At 33.5% G+C, this 9,608-nt stretch overlaps 1 pseudogene; it reads right to left on the reverse strand.

Annotated features, from left to right (window-relative positions):
• Positions 1-7,850: 7,850 nt before the first annotated feature.
• Positions 7,851-8,975, reverse strand: LOC149258473 (ethylene-responsive transcription factor ERF024 pseudogene; annotated as a pseudogene).
• Between the last annotated feature and the right edge of the window lie 633 nt (positions 8,976-9,608).

Consider the following 9,608-nt stretch of genomic DNA (forward strand, 5'->3'; position numbering starts at 1 on the left):
CTAATTCAACTCGTTCATTCGATCATACGCACTTCGCTCTTCGTAAAGGAGTGTCCTGTGCGCAGATTTGAGGAGAGGTAAGTGCATAGCTCATGTGCTCTCCTTGGTAAAGCGCACTTGGTGAAAACGCTCACGGTGAAGGGTGAAGGTGTTGGGCAAGGTGTGCCCGGGGTGATCGTACAGAGGTGTTGGTTGTGCCTAGACTTGGCGAGGGTGTCTTGGTGGCTCGGGTGAGCGCCCGCCCATCGTGCAAGGGTGCATGAAGATTGTAAAAGGCTGATTTGCCTCTATTGTAAAATTGGCTAAGTATAGACTTGGATTTTGCCAAGGATACTTGTGAAGCCTGTATTATTGAAGAAAGACTGATTAATATATATTGTTGGGCAGACTCATTGTTCAGGGAGTTTCCCCTCCCTTTATACTGTGCAATTGTTGTTCTCTTTTATAATTGTTGATGATAATGAATGAGTATGGGTGTTCATTAGTATAAAGGTCATGCTTAATAATACTTGGTTGCGAAACACAAACTAAGTAAGGGAAAGTGAATTAGGCGTAGTCCATGAACATTAGTATTGGTGAAAAGAAAGTGTTCGGTGGTGCCGCACCTCGCCAAGAGCGGTTGGAAGACTACTGCAGGCCTGGGGGCATGACACATAGGGTCAAACACTCAACAAATGGAAGAGAAAGGAGACCAAAGGATAGGTTAGGGTTTAGCAAGATAAGGTACACAGTCAGATTAACTCGAATCATCTCCATCGTTCATGGGTGGGCTTGAATTCCCATATGAAGATCACATGGCACCTGGAGTGGTGGAAAGCGCAAATTTGTTACCTTGTTTCCCAGAAACACATCACCCTATCTCCTTAATGGCTTCATGTATTAGCCTTAAAGGTATTGTAATATTGCACAGTAAATTATATTACTAAAGGAAAAATTAAAGTGCATGTAATGATAACCCTCCTTAATAAAGAAAATGTGACTATGGAATTAAGGTGGTTTGAAATACTCGTTTTCCTAGGAATCCAGGCCATATGTATGTAACACTTACCGTACTCCATTTTATGATAATTAGAAATTGTGAGAGGTATATTAAAAAACAGGTTTAGGGAATTAATGAAATTATTACATCTGGATTCTCTTTAAAGCTAGGGGAATACATGGGCCTCTTCAAATATAAATCTTCATTAATCTTGATCAAGGTATAGAGCCTTAAATACAATTCCTTAACCAACATTTCAATACTAACTAGAGGGGTTAATATATAACATGAAAACCCTCGATTAATTCTTGAGATTTGACCATCACACCATAGTGAGGTGCATAGGCTATGTAAGATGTTGAAGTGTAATACATATTCCTAAAGGAGTATGTGGTTAGCTCTTTGTGAATTCCAAACGATATAATAAAGTTATGAGTTAAAATAATAAGGGAAGTCATAACCTAACCACTATCTTTTTCCAAAGGCCAGAGACGTATTATCCACCATTAGAGGAGCATGTGAAGGGTGGTTTGCAATTAGACCATGGTAATAATAATAACCGGAAGAATAAAACTAGGAAAAGAGAAATAGAACACTAATTAAATTTAAAAAAAAATCAGTAAGAATGAGGTTTCTAACAATTGATTTTCATATTGAGACAATCTTTGTTACAATGCGACATTGGACCATGGTTGACCATGGTCGATTTTCATATTGAGACACGCTTTCTCACAATGTGACATTGGACCATGGTTGACCATGACTGACCTTGGTTGAGTTTCATATAGAGATGGTCTTTGTCACAATGCGATGTTCGACTATTGTTGATTTTCATATTGAAATACTCTTTGTCACAATGCAATGTTGGACCATGGTTGACCATGAATTATTTTCATATTCAGATAATCTTTGTTAGAATGTGACATTGAACTATGGTTCACCATGATATACCATCATTATAAACCCAAGGGATTTATATTAAACCCTGGGATTAATATTATAAATATTATGAATAATATTATATTCTAGGAATATGATCCCTTAGATTAATAAATCCAAGGGATTAATTTTGAAAGCCCAAGGGAATAATATTAAACTCGAGGGACTAATATTGTAAACCCAAGGTATATAAACCTTAAGATAAATATTATGAACCCTAAAATAAACATGGTTGACCATGGTTCATTGTCATATTTAGAAAATCTTTATCGAAATGCAACGTTGGACCATGGTTGAGCATGGTTGATTTTCATATCGAGACAATCTTTATCACAATGTGATGTTAGTCCATGGTTGGTTATCATATTGAGAAAAATATTTGTGACAATGTGACGTAGTACCATGATTTACCGTGATTATAAACCCAAAGGGATTATATTAAACCCAAGGATTAATATTATAAACCCTATGAATAATATTACACACTAGGAATATGAACCCTTACATTAATAAACCCAAAAAATTGACATTATAAACCCTATGAATAGTATTACACCCTAAGAATATGAAACCTTAGATTAATAGACCCAAAAAATTGATATTATAAACCCTAGTTATATAAAACCTAAGATAAAAACTATAAACCCTAAAATAAACATGGTTGGCCATGGTTTATCATTGTTTATTTTCATACTGAGACAATATTTGTTACAATGCAATGTTGGACCATGGTTAATTTTCATATTGAGACAATATTTGTCATAATGAGACATTGGACCATGGTTGACCATGGTTGATTTTCATTTTGAAACAATCTTTGTCACAATGAGACATTGGACCATGGTTGCTTTGCAAATTGAGAGAAATCTTTGTCACAATGTGACATTAGAACATGGTTGACCATCATTATAAACCCAAGGGATTTATATTAAACCCTAGGATTAATATTATAAACCTTATCAATAATATTATACCCTAAGAATATGAACTCTTAGATTAATAAATCCATGGGATTAATTCTAAAACCTCGAGATATTATAAACCCAAGGCATACAAACCCTAAGATAATTATTATAAACCCTAAAATAAACATGGTTGATGATGGTTGACCATTGTTCATTTTCATATTGAGAAAATATTTGTTGAAATGTAATGTTGGACCATGGCTGACCATGGTTGATTTTCACATCGAGACAATCTTTGTCAAAATGCGATGTTGGTCTATGGTTGATTTTAATATTGAGAAAATATTTGTCACAATGTGACGTAGGACCATGGTTGACCATGATTATAAACCCAAGAGATTTATACTAAACCCAAGGATCAATATTATAAACCCTATGAGTAATATTACACCCTAGGAATATGAACCCTTAAGTTAATAAACCTAACAAATTGATATTATAAACCCTATGAATAATAATACACCGTGGGAATATGAACCCTTAGATTAATAGACCCAACAGATTGATATTATAAACCCAAGGGACTAATAATAAAAGCCCAAGGGATTAATATTATAAACCCTAGGTATATAAACCCTAATATAAATACTATAAACCCTAAAATAAACATGGTTGGCCATGGATTACCATGGTTGATTTTCATATTGAGATAATCATTTTCACAATGTAATGTTGGACCATGGTTGTGCTTGGTTAATTTTCATATTGAGACAATCTTTGTCACAATGCGACATTGGGCCATGGTTGATTTTCATATTAAGGCAATCTTTGTCACAATGTGATGTTCGACCATGGTTGATTTTCATTTTGAGACAATCTTTGTCACAATGAGGTGTTGGACCATGGTTGACCATGGTCGATTTTCATATTGAGACAATCTTTGTCATAATGTGACATTGGACATAATCCAATTAAAAGGACGGTGGGAAACATATTGGTATATGAGGGAAAAGGATTATAGTGTAATGTAAAAAGGGTAAAAATATAATTAAAAATAGGTAATAAAGTTTAGGTTTACAAGGTTCTTTTTAGATTATGCAATTATTTTTGAATATTATAAACTTTTTCTTCCATTGAAAGGGAATACATATTTACTTGAGATTCACAAGGTTTACATAGGGTTGATATATATATTAAACTTTCATTTTAATATTTAAAAAATAGAATTAAATGGCTAGTTGCTAAGAAAGAATAATGTTAACTATTATTTGTAGATAGATAAATTTAGTGGACAATATATTTTTTGATATTTTAATTGAAAAAAAACTTAAGAGTTTGGGAAAGGTAGATATCCTTTGGTAGGAACATTTTCATCAAAATGATTAAATTTCGTAAAATAGACACCCCTTGCTCATCAATCCTTAGTCAATCAAACATTTATATAAATTTGGTGAAATAGATACCCCTTGATACTAACACCTTAGTTTGTGTTTTGATTAAGGCTCCACATTCACTAGTAAAAAGTCATAAGTTTCATTCTCTAACCGGTCTTGTTATACCATGAAAATCATGCATATAAGATTAAAATATTAAAGATGTGGGTACCTTTTCAAGCACCTTGATTTTGTGTTTTGGCTAACATATATAGAAAATTCTTGAAATCCACCAAATCGTGTTGCGACATCATGACAACAACAACGTTGTATAGATGTAAAGTGTTAATTGTCACCACTCCAAATCCATAATCTCAAAAAATATTATTTTACCAATTCTATATGATCTACACTCAAAACTCTAATTTCTTATTTATATTGGGCTTATGTATAGTTTGACATTAACGTAAAATTCCATGAGGAGGATATCCTCTTGAACAATGCTTTAATATTCATTGTTACTTCAAAAAATTCAATAAATAGAACAATAGTGCACTTCCCAAATTATGGTGTCTCTTGTGGGATTGAAGCAGTAGCTAATAATATTAAAAGTAGAATGTATTCTTCTCAAAACTTATCGTCAATGTGTGCAAGGGAGATAGATCCACTGCCTCTAATCAAAGACATTTAAGTAATTCAACTATATAGAATTAAAAAAAGATGAAATGACACACCATCTTTTTATATATAAGACAGTTGTTAAAGATAACCAAATCTTTAAGTAGAAACAACTAGTTTTTATAATTTTATTAATTAACATCATTTTTATAATTTTTAATATTTTAAATTAATATTATAAAATATATAATATAAAAAATAAAGAAGAAATTTTGGAAATACATCCACTGCCTCTAATCAAAGATGACTTTTAAGTAATTCAACTATATAGAATTAAAAAAAAGATGAAATAACACACCATCTTTTCATATATAGGAAAGTTGTTAAAGATAACCAAATTCTTAAGTGGAAACAATTAATTTGTATACTTTTATTAATTAATATAATTTTTATGATTTTTAGTATTTTAAATTAATATTATAAAATACATAATATAAAAAATAAAGAAGAAATTTTGGAAATATATCCATTACTTCTCATGAAAGAATTTTAAGTAATCCAACTCATATAAAACTAAAAAAAGATGAAATGACACATATCTTTTCATATATAGAAAATTTGTTAAAGATAACCAAATCCTTAAGTGGAAACAACTAATTTTTACTTTTATTAATTAATATAACTTTTATAATTTTAATATTATAAATTAATATTATAAAATCTAGAAAAAAAGTTTTGGAAATAGATCCACTCCCTCTAATCAAAGACTTTTAAGTAATTCAACTATATAGAATTAAAAAAGATGAAATGACACACCAGCTTTTCATGTATAGTAAAGTTAAAGATAACCAAACCCGAAACAACTAATTTTTATACTTTTATTAATTAATATATTTTTTTAAATTAATATTATAAAGTATATAATATAAAAAATAAAAAAGAAATTTTGTTTAAAGACAAACTCAACCACATGATGGCTTTGCCTCTATATAGAAGTCTTTTGAAAGAAGATCCATATCATATCTAGAAAAGAATGTGATAAAAGAGGTAACATACCTCCTCTCCTAATAGTGTCAATGTGGAAGGAATTTCTGTTTACAACATCTATAACAATCATTAACTAGTAATTATTTGGACTAAAATAAAGAAATAAAGAAGGGACCCATAGGCCACAAGATAAAGCGTCAAAGCGTCCCGGTCACTTTCACAATTTTCTGAAGTTTTATATAGATTTAGACGTCAAGTAATTTCCTTTATTCAACTTCATATTCAAGTAACAAGACAAAACCAGGTCGAGGTTTCTTTATTAAAATTTTCGTTTATTGTTTCGTAGCGCGCATGAGCCGAGATCATGGCCGTCGAAGGGTTATTCAGACGAATAATATTCTCGTTACATCAAATCTCCTCCGTTGATTTTGAAAAAAAAAAAAAATCAACTCTGCTCCATCGAAACTGAAATTGAAATAAGACGCTTACGGGGAAATATTTCGAGGCCGCGCACCGACAAAACTATTTAATGAAATGCTCGTCTCCTTGAATGCGAACTGTTTGATAAAATGCTCGGTGAGCAAACTGTTTGTTAAAACAATGGAGCGTCATGTGTTCACGGAATTGCTTGCACAAAGACTATTTGTTGTAATTGATCTTATTAAAGATAGATTAAAAAATATGATTGGGTATTTTATTTGAAAAAGTTCATATGTTTATGGATCTTTTTGTAATTGATTGATTTTATAAAGACAGATTTGAAATTATGGTTAGTTTTTTTATTTGAAAAAATCATATGTTTATTGATGTAGTAGTAAGTGATCTTATAAAAGACAGACTGATAATATGGTTAGGCTTTTTATTTGAAAAAATCGTATGTTTATGTATCTTGTTTTAATTGGTCTTATAAAAGATAGATTTGAAATTATGGTTAAATTTTTTTAATTGATATGTTTTGTTTTTTTGTTTTAATTGTGAGTTTGATTTAAAGTTGCAATTAGAATGGGTTAATAACCTATTATCTTAAAAATAAGATTATTATTATTTAATATAATTTAAAATATTAATAATTAAAAACATGTATTTCTTCGTGATAAATTACCAGCTCAAACTTTAACAAAAAAAATATATATATATTTTCATAGCTGTCATAACTCCCTAGCAATGCAATGGCTATAAAACATTTGATATATGCATTCTAAATATCAAAATTCCAATGTATATTCATCTTAAACTCCAACGTATATTCATCTTAAACATAAACTCCAAGTTGATCATCAAGATAAGATGAACATAATTGCGTTGAGTTATAAAAATTAATCAATCAATAATCAATGATTGTTCTTATTTGTTAAACTTAGAAAACCATAAATGATACTAATTAACGGTAAATAAGTCCTTATAGCGAGGAATTAACTGCAGTCTCTCACAGCAAAATTGGAATCTCATTATTTCCGGATTGTAATCAAAGTTTTCCAAAGTTTCCTAATCAACACAGAACATTAAAACTACAATCCCTGCAACAGATGACTCACAATCACAGATCTATGTGTGTCTGATACCGGAGAAGATGACTGGAAAAGCAAGCTTTTAAATTAATTTGTAAACAAAGGGTCACAGAAAATGAGCCCATTTTGCCTGAAAATGCGGTAGGTGCGATATCACCACCGCAAAACAACAATCTAGCTCTTTAAAAAGGCGATTTCAGGGTTTCCCAGATCTCTGAGGCCACCAAAAATATCAAACCTGTAATACCAGATTTCAGTTTACTTATCCCACAGCCATAGATTTTTGTTTAAATCGATTGCAGAGCGAGGCCGGCGTTTGAGTTGGCATAAGAAGGCCGGAGCTTGTAAGCTGACAGCAGTTGTCATGACGTCATCTACAAGCCGCCCATCTACACCAAAATACCCTCCACAATTCCCTCCACGCTTCGGATGGAGGAAGTTCAATTGAATCCATCAACATTGTAAAAGGACAGAGGAACTTGAACTCAATTCATAGAACAGAGGAACTTGAACTTAATTCATTAACACAATAGTAATAATAATAATAATAAGATGAAAGCCAATCTTTCTTGGAAATTAAATTCAAATTTGTAGTACAACAGTCACACGTGTGTGACCCACGATTACAGTTGTAAACGAGATCGGCTCTAATTCCAATTGAATCCGGTTGGATCTGACCATATGTTCTTTCTAGGAAGAGGTTCAAGGTTTATGAATAGTCCCAAAGAGACGTTTCCGCAGAGATTGATCCATTTACATCATAAAAATTATCAGCAGTACTGAAATTATCTTGTTCCACCATCCATGGAGGAGCTACGAGTAGACCCTCTGCCATGTTTCCCACAATATTCGGCAGATCGAACAGTATATCGCCGTATATGGTCATCCACTCGTTCTCCGAAAGAAAACTCGACACCCAAACCGAATTCAACGCGCAAACTGCTGCTGCATCTTCATTATTCCCGGAGTTTGCAGGGATCATAGTGTCTGCATGACTAGGGATCGCATTATTTGTCCCCACGGGGCCAAGGGATCGATCCTCATTACAATCTTCTTCTGAAAGCATATGAAACTCAGCCGCAGCCACCGCGGCAGCGGCCTGGATGTCCTTCGGGGACAAAGTGGCGGGGCGAGGCAACGACGAGGCGATGTGGGGAAAATTGAGGAACGCGGATTTCCCCTTGATGCTCAGAGCCGCGACGTCGTGGGCTCGAGCCGCCATCTCTGGTGTGGAGAATGTCCCCAGCCAAATTCTGGACTTCTTCTTGGGCTCTCGAATCTCTGAAACCCATCTGCCCCAACTTCTCATTCTCACGCCTCTGTAACGACGGTGCCGTTTTCCTTTAATTTTCACCCCCTGCTCCTCATCTCCATTACACGCGGTGGACTCCACTTCGCCAGATTCGTCTGCATTATTAACCTCCTCTGCACGACGCTTAGGCATGGTATTGTGCGTTAATGTGAGCGCAGAATCCGAGGCGGAGCTTGCAGTGGAAGCAAATTCAATCGCATTGAATAGGGAAGATATGCAGTTTCCGTCAGAGGAATCAGGAGATGAAGAGGAGTTTGTTAAAGCAGGAGGAGATGCAGAATGTGCACATTGACTATGGCCACGCTGTTCATCCAAAGTGGTGCGTGACGATTCGAAGAGAAAAGCCATGAGGTACTCTCTCAGCCGTGGAATGTGTAAGTAGGCATATATGTATATATATAAATATACACAACGAACTTTCCAGTGACGACTTGGGCTTTGTATTCTAACCGTGATAAAGTGGGTTTGCATTGTTATATACATTGCAATTATATTGCGAGTATAAAACGGCTACAATTCTGCGCAGAAAACCATTGAAATATCGGTATAATTTTCAAGAATTTTAGTAGGAATTTTTGAAAATCTAAGTTATAGATATTAAATTTTTAGAATTTTTTAAATAAATGCCTTCATATAGACACTGCAACAATCTCATATCTTAAAAAATTGCCCCATTCTAACTGGAAATTCGCGTAGGCAAAATTGTGGGCTTAATAAACAAAGCCCAATTATACTACACTAGCTGCTCCGTACGGACAAAACACTGCATAGGCCAATTTCACGTTTTAATCAACCACTTTTAATTGAGTTGATCTTGGCGTAATTGAGTTGATCAGTGTGGGGCGCCATAACCGTGGTAACAACAGCGACTTCTGATCAACGGTCTCCGATTTTCTCTTTATTCTATGTTACTCTTTGGAACGTAAACTGCACCCTTTTGCGTTTTCAATAAAATTAATGTGACACGCATGATTGGTTTACTTTCTC

The sequence above is a fragment of the Pinus tabuliformis genome, chromosome 6 (assembly GCF_031772625.1).
Source record: "Pinus tabuliformis cultivar Carrire ecotype Pingquan chromosome 6, CPIR1, whole genome shotgun sequence".
NCBI classification, from domain to species: Eukaryota; Viridiplantae; Streptophyta; class Pinopsida; order Pinales; family Pinaceae; genus Pinus; species Pinus tabuliformis.